Source organism: Syngnathus floridae, chromosome 1 (genome assembly GCF_059516105.1).
Source record: "Syngnathus floridae isolate MCC-2025c chromosome 1, RoL_Sflo_1.0, whole genome shotgun sequence".
Lineage (NCBI taxonomy): Eukaryota > Metazoa > Chordata > Actinopteri > Syngnathiformes > Syngnathidae > Syngnathus > Syngnathus floridae.
The window spans coordinates 18,329,846-18,345,326 of record NC_142413.1 but is presented as its reverse complement, the minus strand read 5'-3'; the positions used below and the strand labels follow the sequence as shown (position 1 = coordinate 18,345,326).

The 15,481-nt window shown below is 41.6% G+C and overlaps 1 long non-coding RNA gene across 1 annotated transcript; it reads left to right on the top strand.

The window, feature by feature from the left end:
• Window positions 1-6,165: 6,165 nt before the first annotated feature.
• Window positions 6,166-9,865, top strand: LOC148404395 (uncharacterized). The gene is made up of 3 exons (XR_015861407.1): window positions 6,166-6,379; window positions 8,555-8,685; window positions 9,273-9,865. It is a non-coding gene; the product is annotated as an uncharacterized LOC148404395 (long non-coding RNA).
• Window positions 9,866-15,481: the final 5,616 nt, after the last annotated feature.

Below are 15,481 nucleotides of genomic sequence, written 5' to 3'. Positions count from 1 at the left end.
GGCATAAGGGGCGTTTGTACCATTGTGCACTGTTGTGGAATGGAATGTAGCCGACTCACGGCCAGCCTTAGTGGCTCTACTCATTTACATTAAAATCAGGGTGATGTGGGCAATTGGAGACAAATGGTCTTTTACTTGTATAGTGCTTTTCCACCTGTTAAGGCCCTCAAAGTGTTTCACACTTCATTTGGATTCACCTACTGATGACACAGCATCAGGCACAACTGGGGTTTCAGTATCAAGGTTACTTTGAAATTGTCATAATGGCTGGGGATCGAGCCCCGAACCTCTGGGTTGGGAGATGACCATGCTACCACTTTGCCATGCTGCCCCCATGTGTATGTTTGTGAGCACCGCCTCCCAATAGTTGTGCTGCATCGTCAGAGGACTGCTATTGAAATATTTTTAGGATGGTAATTGTTATAATTCATTGAATTGATTTCTACAAGGATCCACAGGATTGACACACACCGTTGTCATATTTCTGAATGAATTATATCTACCATAAATATCTGCAGAGTGCCAAATCTGTCAACTTGTGCCTCAATCAAAATCGCATTACACTTCCTGCGCCACCATTTAGACCTGCTTTTAGTTTGTCTAAAATTTGGACTGCCTTTCCTTGCCTAATTGGCAAGTGCGCTGAAGAAGTAATAGAAAACACCCTTGGTCTGCTAAAATGCCAAGCAACGTTATCACCTCTGGATCAATTTTGCAAACAAGATACACTAGACTTGTTACAGCTTTGGTTAAACATAATACAGTTGATGTTTTAAACATCAAAACTATGCCCTTCTTCCTCCTAGCAGTGGAACATTGAGTTTAGACTAAATCATTCTACTTGGAAGCTCCGTATGTAAATGTAACACGTCCTTATTGTCTAGTCATCTGAAAATGTTGAAAACGTTAACATTTCACAGAAAAAGGATGCATGGATGATTGGATCCTTTGTATGCGGTTATGACAAACAAATGGTAAGATTTATTAATATGACAATTTGTATAAATTACCACGAAGTTTAATTTAATTATCTATCATAATTTATTCAATATTTTCACACATTTCAAACACCATTCAAACATTGAATTGCACTACTTAAAAAAAGTTTATTCTTTTTTCGGTTCAACGGTCATCATTAGTGATGTCATCATCTTTTGAAGGGGACGATGAGGAAAGATGAGTGGATGGAAAAAATAAAGCAACAACAAAGGATGAACAAAGGAAGCTGGAGAAAACGCAAGCAAAGTAAACATGTAATTATAGAAAACCATTTTATTTAATCTGATGATGGAAATAAATTACAATGAAAAGACAGCTGTATTGATTTAAAAAAGGGGCCACTTGTTGCTCATTGAGGTCACTGGTGAATAAAAGAGCAATTGACTGAGAATAATAGAAAGATTGCTCACACATTTCCAGAATGTTTAGAAATCAACCATTATGCAGCGTGTATTCCAAGTTTGGAAACAATGCAGTTTGCGCGCTTAAGCACCAATCCCAACACTTGCACATATTCAAAGCAACGAGGTTGGCTCCTAAAATGACAGTGGTGGAGCGTTACATACCACAGCGACAACATCAGACGTTTCTGTCTGGTTGCGTGGTTTGCTCGGTAGCAGTATGTGTTTTCAGCGGCTGGGTGATGCATGCGTGCATTCGAAAGCGATGGTTTGCACTTGTGTGTGAGTGTGTGTGAGTAAACCGCATTGCCAGCTTGTGTATGCAGTGGCGCAGTGTGTGTTTGTCCGCGTGTTTAGATTGGCTTGTCGTGGGCCCGTCGGTTGCTGGTGTTGGTCGGCAGTTTATGATCAGTATTTTCCGGCTTGCATGACTTAGCGTGTGAAAATCTATTCACACCCAACATAAACTCACATGTGCACTTACACACACGCACAGACACACACACACACACACACACACGCACGCACACACACACACACACACGCACGCACACACACGCGCGCACACACACACACACACACACACACACACACACACACACACACACACACACACACACACACACACACACTCGCATACAACAACGGAGGAGATTCCATGGTGTGTCCGTGTCTGTGTTGTAGTCTTGGTAGCAGCGCAGTGTGGTGTGGTGGGCTCATGGGTGTATGTCGTGTCTGTTTGTCAGTGCAGCTGCGTGTCGGTGTGTATGGAAGGAGTGTGAAAGACATCAGACACCAACACATTAATGGACTTAATCAGTGACAGATGAAATTCTTGTTGTTTTTCTCACCGCAGCACTGTCTGCTCCAATAGAAACAAGGCACAGAATGTGCAACGAGACTGACGGGATGACTGAGGTTGGAAATCTCACTTGTGCTCTTAGCTGTAATACACACACTTCATATGCACACCAACACACACCTCCAGATGCTTCAAGAAAAGGTTGGACATTTGGAGTGGACCTGCTCTTATGTTATTCTGCCACAGGATTTACGAATTGCATAAAATATGCTGATTACAAATAAACTGTGCATTTGCTGGTTTTTGAAACTATTACACAAATACATCCTTACACACGCATGCATGCACGCACGCACAAATAAACTGTGCATTTGCTGGTCTTTGACACTATTACACAAACACATCCTTACACACGCACGAACGCACACACACGCACACGCACACACACACACACACACACACACACGCACACACACACACACACACACACGTGCCAAGGTCTTTTCTGTGTTCCAGCTGGGGACCCAGCTGCGGTGATGTCATTTCTTGCTGCCACTTTGCTGATTGTGACTCTTATTGAAAGCAGAGCACTTTGATTTGCCTTCCAGAGTGAGTCAGCGTGCGCAACTGTGCGCATAAGTACACACACACACATGCTCACACAACTTGAGAATGGAGTGAATGCATTGAGTGCACATCGCTCCTAACATCAGCATATTTTGTAGACACTCATAAATGCAGTATGAGCAGCATGCTACAAGGCTGGATCACCAAGACCATGGCAACAAACATATTGAATATGAAGAAGAGATGAGAGATAGCTGGGAACCCAGCTCTGAGAGTTTGCTTCAGAGAGACAAAAAAGCGATTAAATCAGGCAAACTAATGTCTTCATTGCCTCTACAAGCTATTTCCAATTACCGTAATTTCCGGACTATAAGTCGCGGTTTTTTTCATAGTTTGGGTGGGGGGGCGACTTATACTCAGGAGCGACTTATATATGTTTTTTTTCACAAATTTTACTTGATCATTAAGACATCACTTACTTACAAGTATAGTTGACCACTTCTTTTTAGTATAGTTAATCACTTCACATGCTTTTATATCTTTATCTTGAACATATTCAAAACATAAAAAATAGAGAAAACATCAAATAAAGCAATTAACACTTTAAAGCACCATATCCAAGTCCACTGTCTGCTGTATGTACACTTGCTCCATTTTTGCTCCTCTTATATTTATTATTATTATTTATTATTATTTGTTTATTTATCATTTATTCAACACTCTTATTTATTCATTGTTTGTGCCTTCTTGTTTTTTTTGTGTTGCTTGTATGCATATGTGTACTATCTCACCGAGGGATAGTGGGAACGTAATTTCAATCTCTTTGTGTGTCTTAGTACATGGAAAAAAAATCGACGCTAAAGCAGACTTTGACTTTGATAAAACAACCCCAAAAAATTATATTTTCAGACGAAACTGGATGAGGGCGCTCTAAATTTCACCGTTGGCCGTGACTCATCAACTGGGTGGGCTTAAGAAAAATGGCACCAAAAAGAAACTCATATTTTGCAGGTTACAAACTTCAAGTTGTAAAATATGCAGCTGAAAACAGTAATCGAGCAGCAGAAAGAAAGTTTGGAGAGCCGTGATGTACCAATGGATTACTATTTCAAGTGATGTCAGTGGCACGGCACGTACCCACATAAGGACTACCGGCATCATTCGCGGTGATCATTTCTAAGTGACACGGAGGACAAAGAGTTTGAAGGAATTAAGGATTTGGAGTGACATAGAAGGTTTGAAAAACTATTATGGCTTTTACGCACGCCCGGTCCTACTCTACTGAGTCGGGGGCCGGCGCTTGGCCGAGTGGCTGTCCACGAACGGTGCGTGGGGCTCGGACATGGCCATTACGCACGCCCGGTCCTATGCCATGGAGCTCTCGTGTCTGGAAGTCCACGCCGCCACACGCTTGGAAGTTTGTTTTGTTTAATAAAGAGCCGTTTACCAAACCCATGTCTATCCTTGTACTTTGTTAACGCTACAATATAGTTATATAGTAGATCTGTGGAATAAAGACGAGGCTGACGTCAGGGCGCACGCGCGGCGATGTTGACAAAGCACGAGGAATTTGATCGATGGATTTAATGGATTTAAAGTGCACGGGTGGTTTGATAATATTATTAACTTGTATTATAGTTATTTGAAATATAGTTTATCTATTGTTGTATGAGCCTGTGGAATATTTTGAAGTGCAAGCGCCCTCAGCCGTGCGCACCCATGGTTGACAAAGAACGATCGATGGATTTAATGAATTGGAGTGACACCGATGGTTTTATAAACATGTTATTCATGTAATAGTTGTCCTTAATCACTCTATATGTTACGTCAGGCCCGTTCTCAGCTCTTTGTTTGTGTTTGTCACGTTAGCATACCTATCGTTTAGCCTGTTGTTGCTATCGTTTAGCCTGTTGTTGCTCGTTCATGACTGTTTTTGGTGTGGGATTTTGTCGAATAAATTGCCCCCAAAATGCGACTTATACTCCGAAGCGACTTATATACGTTTTCTTTCACTTTTTGGGGCATTTTATGGCTGGTGCGACTTATACTCTGGAGCGACTTATAGTCCGGAAAATACGGTACATAAATCTCTCTCACACCATCATCCAGCACAGTGGTTCTTAAGCTGGGTTCGATCGAACCCTAGGGGTTCGGTGAATCGGTCTGAGGGGTTCTGGTGTTTCTTGACAATTTCTTGTAACAATTTCAATCAAATGACACATTTCATAATGGATGATTGTTGGTTGACATCTATGAAGATAGCCCATCTGCTTTTTATTTTCTTAACTCATTCATTGCTATTGACAGGCAGCTACTGTGTAGTGTACTTTGTATGTCACTAGCATAAAACTGGGAGGGCTTTTCAATTAGTTAATGCCATGGGATTAACTGACTCCCTTTTCATTCAACCAGTCGACATAACGGGCACCCCTGGACCAGACATTAGACCAGATAAAAGCAGATCTAAGTTGTGGCACAGGTGGTGTGACGCGATTTTGGTGGATTTGATTGTGGCTCTGACAGACAGATTCTGAGCTTTGTGAATGTTTGTGGTCATTCATAATTATGACAACAGCATGCATCTTCCCTCTAAACCATTGTATCAATCAATTAATTGAAGTAATTTTTAGTATTATTATCTTTTGCATATTTCTCATCAATTTCCTGCCAGTCCTGCAAACTGACAGTAGATTGCGTCCATTCTCACAATGGCGCAGACGTCCTTTTCTAGATTTGCCTGTGTACGAAAACACCTAAAGAAAGAAAACTCACTGCACTTTGCACTACAACGGAAATAGGGACCAATGAGTCTGTGACATCAGCAACTTCCCAAGTGCCTTCATAATACATTATATTCGGTAGTTTTTAAAAGTCGTTCGAAAAGAGAAATAAACACCTAACCCTGAACTGGCATGAATATTCCAGCATTTTCAGTCGTTTTAAAAGGTCTTTATAAAGAGTATTAAGCTTTCTTGGAACTTCTCAAAAAGGCTGCTTTGACACAATGAAAAAGTATCCTTTGTTCACTTTTCATCTCTTTAAGACCTTTAAGATTACATGCTGATTGCCAAGAGAGACTAAACTATGAAGTCCTCATTGCACCATTGCTTCTATTTTACCTCTTTCTAAACCACCTCTCCTTAAATCTTTCTCACCCTGCCCCATTTCCAAAGCTCTTTTCCTCATCCATCCCTGTCCGCAGCAGCACAACACCCCTCCTCTCTCTCCATCCACTGTCTTGTACACGCTGGTCTGCTGGCATGTCCTCTGTCTTCCCAGCCTTTGAAGGCTTTTTAGGCTGCTAATAAAAGACAGGTCCCCACCACAACAAAAAGGGCTCAGCGCTGTCTTTGAATAAACAGTTTATTTCATTTTTTTTCCCTCCCTTCGGCTTCTCCTCCTACCTCCTACCCCCTGTGTGTGTGCATGTGTGTGTGTTTCAATTATAGTTAACAGGAAAATGCGTATCCTTGTTTTTTTCCATGCCATCACAATGCTCTGGATTAGATTAGCAGGGCACATGGAGGAACAGAGAGGTATTAAAAGGAGATGAAGATGGAACAAGAAATGAATGGAAAGCAAGTAGCTGCGGCGACCTTTATGTCATCCGGTTAGTCAATCTGGTTCTTTGTTGTATTCAAGTTTAGTCTTTGATACACAACATGAGCACAGCACTTCAAATTCACAACATAAGTTTACTTCTTAATGTCTCCTCTCTTTTGAAATGGATTTAGTATATTTGATGACACTTTGATCAGATGAAAAGTCCAATTTGGACATTTTCACTTTGGGCATGTTTTACTTTTGTTATCGGCATTTGAGACATTAATGGCTATGGGCTTCATTTGGTCATTACGCAGACAAGCACAGCCCAGCAGATCTGCGAGAGGCAGAAATTGGCAAGAAAGGATTCTATAAAGTTTCTAAGGGTTTGATGCCTACTGTTGACATATTCTTTATGAAAGATGTTGCGTTAGAGCAACTGTCCACCCTGTGCCACTGTTCGACGTGGTCTGAGCAGGCGTAAGGTTTAGATCAACTTTCTCCTTTCAGCTTGGCGGATATTAGTCTGCCGAATTGGCAAACGAGAAGCAAGTATTGCGCTGATGTAAAAATCAGGATCCGCTGGCATTTGCGCCAAAGAGCAGACGTGCTGTCTACGAAAATAAAGCCCAATGTCATGAGTTATTTGGAGTGGACAGTAATGTTATTGTCATAAGAGTTGTCCACTGACAACTTTAGTACATTATAGCCAAGTGTCATGAAAAGATCAAATAAAATATTCACATCACTTTTTGCTGATGACACCTCAGTACTTGAATTGAACTGTATCTACAGTGTAACCAGTGTAAATTGGTGACCAAAGAAGAATTCAATAAAATACAACTCAACACATCACTAGATCACAAATTACAAGTCCTGGTGCTCTGGGAATACAATTTGTCTGACTTGCCTCATTCCTCATCCTCTTATTTTGACCCTGCTGTCTGATGTCTGTTTTTGCCTGGGTGGTGGTTATGTTTTTTTTTTAACCCACATCTTCCCATTGCTTCCATAATTTGCTTTTGGAGTTTGGGCTTGTCCTCCATCCACCTCTTCATATGTGGCCATGAATAGCCAGCATGCATTGTTCACACCAGTCGTATAATGGTGGGTGTGGTGTGATGAAGTTGTGTTGCTGAGTCACTGTTAGATCATGTCTTGTTTCGTCTTCTGACTGTTGGCATCATGCGTGTTGCTCAGGAGGGCAACAGCATAGCAAGAAAAGTGCAAAACGTTGTACTGAAGTTATCTAAGTTTATCTAAGTTTTATCTAAATTTTCTAAATTATAGTACCATAATCCGATGCATTGAATTGCTTTCCATTTTATTCCATTTAACTGTTGAGTGAAAAACTGTAAACCCAATCTGATGGCTGCTTTCTAAGAAGAGTCTACCTACCGGTATTTCTTCTTCCGCAAAGAACTGCTGTATATAGCTACACAGGGACAGGCACTTATCATCTGCCTCATGCAAAAGCGCCCCAATTACGGATTATCTCGCTTCAGTGATAGTACATTATCAGATATATATATATGTATATATATATATATATATATATATATATATATATATATATATATATATATATATAGAGAGAGAGAGAGAGAGAGAGAGAGAGAGAGAGAGAGAGAGAGAGAGAGAGAGAGAGAGAGAGAGAAGGACAAGAACATAGTAAACAACAAACTAAATATTATTGTCACGACTCGTCCCTGGTTGCTTTATTATGTCTATATGTTACCATGGTTTCTGTTCGCGTTGCCCCTCCCCTCCTGTGTTACCTCACTCAATGTAATCACAGTCACCTGCCTCTTGTTACCTGTCTTGTATTTAAGTCCTGTCTGCCCCTCACTCCCGTCACATCGTTGATGTCTTTTTGTCTCACGTGTTTGTCGGTCAGTTCCGTTTCTATTATCCGGTCTGTCGGTCGGTCCTGTTGTTGGTTTTGTTAGGAAGTTATGTTAGTTTGCCGGTTCTGTTGGTTTGTCCCCTTATCCTCCCTTCCAACTACCTTTTCCCCCAATAAACCCTGGTTCAAGCTACATTTGGTCATGCAAATGGTTTATTCTCAACAAAAACAAGATATTTGGATTTGTCATTGATACACTCAGCCATACATGGAAAAAAAGCATGAGGACGCGTTTGAATGATAATGACATTGTCAAAAATTGAAAAATAAAAGAAAATGTTAAATTAATCCGCAGGATGAACTGAATTATCAAATATTTTTTTTCCAATAATAAAGAAACCAGCCTGGTCACTTTGGAAACTTGTCATGGATGAAGGGTCAAAAGGTCATCGCCTGCACACTTCTCTACTGCAAGGTCTTATCTTGTGAACACTGTGGCACACTCCTACAAGCACCTGCACTCTGAGGTAAACTCCCTCAAACCACATTAGTCCTGTGTACACTGGCAACACCTGGCTTTTCCCAAGCGGGTTCAAATAAACATCTTGTTGAAGAGAGGCCTGTTTTGTTGGATAAACTGGAACAACCTGGGCTCGAATCAGAGTGTAATCCACCACATCCAGAGGAATCACGCCAAAGTTAGCTTGACAATTTGTCCTGTTTACATGTGTAGAAATATTTCATTGGCTAAAAGGGTCTTGTAGGGCATATTTGAAAAAGCACATTTTCCCCTAAATGTAAATAAGTTTGTTGGAACTGGACCCAGTGTGGTCCCACTGGCTGGAAAGACACTCTGCTCCTGAACCAAGCCCCGGCAGCCCGGGCCAGAATCAGACTGGGCAGGGCAGAGCGCTCCGTCAAGCAGACATGGACAAACATAAATATGGCTCGGAATATTTCAAATACTTGCGGTGAACCTTAATTCATCTCATGAGATGCTTACACAACCTCAACATTGACAAAATCCCTTGGAAGATAAGTTTATTAAGCACTTTAACATGATTTCAAGTGTTCTGAGTGAACTCATCTACTTTTTTTTTTATCTCCTCATCAGGTTTGTCTCCTTGGTCATTTCTTCCGAGGCCACATAAAGCAAAAGCAAAATGCAGCAGTGGACCAAACCACAACTTGCTACTTGAGAAACTCAACCAGTCACGCTCTGGCTCGCTCATCTTCATCTTGGTATTCTTACCTTTTGCTCTCTCACTCCTGCTATTGTACTTCTTTACCCCCACCACCTCCCCCCAAAGACAGTGTAAGGAGGCTGTAAGCCAGTGAGCTCAAAGTAGAGTAAATGGTCATTTTCCAGCTTCGTTCTGTCAAAAGAAGAATAACAGCAAGAGAGGCAGGTGGGTGAAGGTTTGCGTATAGTCATGCTGCAGTGTGTACACTCTGGTGTGTCTGTTCTTTGGTCTAACAGCATTTTTGATCATTACAAGTTGAAAGATTTATTTAATTCAAAAGATTTAGACTTGGATTAGAAAACAATGACGTTTGCTTTGAGAGAGTTGCAGCAAGCAAAAGACACCAGTTTGGCAGAGTGCTTGGCGGACATCTATTTTGACAGAGGAAATGTTCATTTGTATGATCTCCTTTTGTGAATAAACACACTTTGAAATAATCCAAACAAATTGATTGCACACACTTGTAGCATCACACACCCTACACACATGCAACTGAAAAGTGATTTGTCAGAGTGAAGACAGGTGACACCAGAGCGCATCTCTTTATTCACAGCTAATCCCGCTTTTTTGTCATCCATTACGTCACTCAAGCTCCAGTCATATTTCTCCCACGTTGTTAGTTACTCCCTTGTTTTCTTCTCATTTATACCCCCCGCCCCCTCAGTTAAAAAAAAGCATGGAAATTGGGTCCATGACAGACTGCAGAGTGTCTGCCTTGTGTCACAAGCAGTGTTGACAGAAGTAACTTTTACTGTTGGAACGCTTCAATGCAGTGGACACCCCGCTGTGACATTATCACCAAAATTATTGCATATTTGCAAAAGCACAAAGGCCAGACGTTTGCACAGCTGTCACATAAAGCGAATAAAATGTGAAAAGGTTAGCGGAGAAGACGTTTAGGGGCTTATTAAATAAAAATGCAGGATAAAACATGTCATTGTTGCACGGGAGTCAGCTCATAAACGGCCATTTTTTTTTTCGTCAAATCTCTTATGTCTTCCAAATATTTTTATTTGTTGTGGGTGAAAGTTTTACTGTAAACTCATATTCCCAACTGTTAGACTTGTCGCCATAAATCAGCTATCCATATCCATATCTGCACTTTACACCTTGTTCAGTCCAAAACGTTCTCCTCATGCGTAAAACCCCATAAAATGTTACAGCTAATGCTTATCTGTCTCCCACAGCAGCTTGTCTAGAGTTTCCCTGCAACGTTGCCTTCCCATCTCCCTCTGGACCCGGCTGGAATTTACTACGAGCGCTGTTAGCCCTAACACTCCCAATTGTCATGCATCCCAGTTATTGGAACGTTACAGTGGCACTTCCTGTGGTGTGGATGCGGCCGGCGGCTACGTTCTTGGGGTTACAGTAAAACAAGCGTCTAATGACACCCCCTGTAACCACAGCAAAAGAAGGGAAAGGGAGGGTGTGTTGGGGTGGGGGGTGCACGCGTCACTAGAGCACTATAACCCAGGAAATGCTTTGGTTGGCCACAGGGTAATTGGGACTGTCCCATGTAATTTAGGTGGAGTGGCAGGAAATTCTGGCCGCACACTCGCTGCACTTGTCTCAGACTGGCTGTTGGTCAACCACACAGCATCGCAGACATGACAAAAAGATGGAGGGGAGTGGGTGTATTAAAAAAGCAGATAAGGCTTCAAGTCTAGCTGGGGAAGTGGAGGCACAAGGGTGCAAAATGAAAAAGAAATCTGTTTTTAAAGTGAAGTGAAAATGAAGTGGTTGAGTGAGTGTGTTATCGTGTGTTTAAACTGCGTGTCCAAGTTTGAGCTGTGAAAGTGTGACATGTGCATGGTGGGCATTAGTTCTCCCCAGTGCAGGTTCTCCTACGCTGAGGCAGATGGAAAATAGGAAAGGGGATCAGGGGGAATTCAGCTTAGTCAGGTCTTCTGCTCCAAGAGTGTGCTCATCACAGTAGGCTATGCGTGTGTGCGCGTGTGTGTTTTTTGTCGGCTCCTCTTCACAAGCCGAGCTCACTTTAAGTGAGACAGACAGCTCCAAGACCAAAGACTTTGCTGTTTTGTGGCCCCAAGCCACAGGTGTGTGTTGACGTCTGTCTACTTTGGGCACATTTCTCTTTTGGTGTGACCACTTTTATGGGGACTGTGGCACAAGTGTGTGTATGGTTATCACACCGTGCGTGTGTGGCGTGCTTGGAAACATGGAACTTTTGCCCTGTTGAGCGTGCGACGTCTGCATTTGTGTTTGTTGTGGCTGCTGTGTCATACCTTTCTGCCTCTGGAGATTTTTTTGCATTAATGGATTTAGATGGCCTGTTCCGCATGCTGTCTGCATGTGTGGGTTCGGTCTGCCTGTCTGTGTTTTCTTGGCGGGTGTGCGTGTCTGAGGGTGCATATAGAAAGTTACAAGAATGTGTGTGCGCGTGTGTGTGTGTGTGTGTGTGTGTGTGTGTGTGTGTGTGCGTGTGTGCGTGTGTGCGTGCGTGCGTGCGTGTGTGTGTGTGAGAGATTTGCAAGCTGCGGGGTCACCAGCAGGTCCTCATCTCCACAGACCAGACCAGACGAAAAGGAGGGGAGCGTCGAGGCGAGCGAGGCAGTGTGAGCCGGGACATGGCCTTGGGCTGCGACTAAATGAAAAATGAAACAGCACGGGGCCTTAAATGTTTGCAAATCGGAGACTGACTTAACTATGCTAAACCCCAAAACACACACAGAGAAGACTCTAAACCGATCCTCCTCAAAACAGTACCGATGACCTGCTTTCCTGACGACGTTCTGGCCAGAATCCAAACTCAATCAGGTGAGCAGTCAGGTAAGCACCAAAGGCAAGCGCGCCACCCACCGGTGGCCTGTTTGGCTTCATTTGTCTTTCCAATGCTTCTTTGTTTCCACGAAGAATGGATGACTTGCTCACAAGCAACATAATCCACTGCACTTTTAACTTCAATAAACAATCTAGCAAGTGTTGTTGTCCTCTTCCCCGGACAGCTAACAGAGCACAGATGCTACGTCAGCCTGAAGACATACTGTAGGTCTGACTTACAGAGGGAAAGAAAAGAGGGAAAGACTTTTAAAGAATGTCCCATCACTACTTTGTGCTGCTCATGCACATGTCCTCATCTAGCCGGTGCCAAAGACTGCTCACAGCCAAGAAACACTAACCTTTCTCTATTCTATTGAGTCAGTATCAAGTTTTCATGGCGGCGTGTCAACTGTGTGCATGATACAAGATGAAGAAAGACAAATGAAAGGGATACATTGCGATAGAGCCAGTGGTTCCGTAGTGGTTCACGTAGCAGATGTGTGTGCAGCTAGCCTGGGATCGATTCCTGCCAATTCATAAAGGGTGAATGACAGACAGTTTGGCTGACTAGTGGTGATGAGTTCAAGTTGTAGTACACTTTTTGCCTTGTAAAGTGAATTCATATATGTTTAAATACATCACAGCAGCTTTATAATAGCTTTAGAGTGCCTTGTTGTCGCAGAGTGGAAAAGCTTGGAGTTGACGCTGGGATATCCATCCCGCTCAAAAATAAGAAAGACGCTTGCTTCAAATTTTCCAGGTGAGTAGGGGGTGTTTTCAGCAACTTCGGTGGACTCGTCCCAGCGTTTGAGAGCGGAGGGAATAGACTGATTTTTTGCAGTTTTGAAGTATCATTTTACTGCACCTACTTGGCAGCTTTATTAATCATTCACATTTTTGCAGAGTTGTTAACAACACTCTTCACTGTGGTGTGTCAGATGTAGAAAAAAATATTTATTTTCACTTCACAGGGATTTTAAGGTTTGGCTCCTGCACAGCAAAATGTTCCCAGTTTGACTCTGAATACTCAACATTGAGGCATTTCTCTGTGGAGTACGCGTGTTCTCCTGATGCATGCGTGGGTACCAGTTTGCTCTGGTTTCCCCCCAGCTAATAAAACATGCAATTTTAATTTCTAGCCTGTTTCCTTGACTAAGATCCTGAACAATATCGGAACAGATGTGTAACAGTTTAACCATGCAAATGAGTCAACAGAAAGAAGGAGCTCAACTCTAAAAAGGCAGCTATGGTTAAAACTAACAAGTTTTTGTTGACCATTCAATGGAGGATGCAATGACTCTTCTATCTCTGCCCATCCAAACAGTCAGTGCCTCAAACAGAGGTGCCCAAAAATATTTTTTAGATTCGATACTTTGTTCCCTTCACATCTTTTGACATTGAAAAAAAAAAACTAAAAACAAATGCATGACATACCAAAGTGCAGTGCATGGTGGAAACAGGGCTTAGTAGACTTGTGAGCCCATTGGGCATTAGTTACAGTTACGTGTTATTTCAATAAAAGACAGACTCTCAAGAGATAAAAATTCCAATGTAAGTGCACCAGTAGAGCAAACAATGCCAAACCTCAGCACAGCTGGGAAAGTCCAATCTGACTCATTTCAAAGTCCACAGAAGGAGAAATAGTGCTTCGGTGTAAATACGACTGCAAATGCGCAGGCCAACTTCTCTCATCCAATATGATGGTCACGTACTCTCACATCACATGATTTATGTTACAAGGTTTTCCTTTTTAGAGTTGAAAAAAAAAAGTACTTTATGGAACAGAGTTATGACAAGGTAGAAAAGAACAACTTTTATTCTAGACATAAAAGACATAACTTTCCACAATTTAGTCACAAGGCTCAAGTGGCACTAAGCTGCAGACATAGACAAAAATACTTATGCAAAATCCTGAGTTGGGAGAAAGAGCAACATCTAAAGCCAAAGAGAGTTCTGGAATTGCATAGGGAACTAAAGGTAGGTTGTTAGATTCAAGACTAAGTTGGATTCACAAATGTGCATAAAACACACATCATCAGGACCTCCTCTCACACTTAAAATGTCTGGCCAGTTGTTTAGTGCTGGCTACTTAAAATTATAGAGTCGAGTGGGGATTTCACTGCCATTTAGCATTCGGAATACACTGTAACGAGCCGTTTCAGTGGAACATCTAAAGTCAGTACCGTATAATGTTTAAGACTCAGTTTTGCAATCAGCAAATTGTTGAAGTGTGTTTACACATTGCGTTGAGGAACAACTACTAATTTTCATTGTGATTTTTTTTTAGGCAAAGGGAGTCCAGCTCAGGTTAAATTTAAATGTTTGCCTACAAATTTCAATTGCAAGCATGTTGAGGTATGATTTGGGGATGTGCATTGCACTTTAGGATGAAATTTTTTTTGCATTGTAATCATTCCCTTCTCGGACAACAGTCAAAACTCTTATTTCTCAAATCACCTTTTCCTATTTAAATGAATGGAAAAGCCTTTAATACGTTGCAGACAACAGTTTTTTTTAAAACATCTTTACACTTGAGAAAAACATACAGTAACAACTTCATTAGATATAATGTAAAGAATTAAAGAATTTGTGCATTATGATTTCATGCGATCATTGTGCGGTGCCTTCTTGTATAGACTCAAAGAAGAGAGCCACTGCAGTAAGCTACAGTAATAGTTTTTTTGTAAAAGATGCAGAATATGCGTATTGTTATTGTCTGTCTACATGTGTTGCTGCACCTGTTCAAATAACTGATATTAAAACGGTTCGAACACAGCAACATCACTGATAGTTTTTTTTTTTGTAAAAGATACAGAATATGAGTATTGTTATATTGTCTGTCTACATGTGTTGCTGCACCTTTTTTGTTCAAATAACTGATGTCAAAAGGGTTAGAACACAGCAACATCTTTCCTCGTTTTGCTAACCTGTCTATGGTGTTTTGATTTGTTTAGCGTTAAGTCAGCCGCATTTCATCACATCGTTACCTGGTGTTTGCTTTGAATACACAATGTGTATTGCGCTTTGCTTTATGTTTAGTTTTCCAGAAAGCAGATACAGTAGCTGCCTTGGAGGCTTTGCATAGAGTTGTAAGGGTAAGTTTAAGGTCAAGTAGGGTTGGTCACACTTTTTTTCTCATTCTATTTTCAAATGTGTTACCATTTCTACTGAAGTGCGGGCTTGCCCTTCAATAGTAGTGTAGTCATACGGAGCAAATGTCAGCACATCGGTTTTTTTTCCTCATTTAACTTGGCGAACAAAAGCCTCCATAATAGTAAAGTTTGTGCGGTGCACAAAG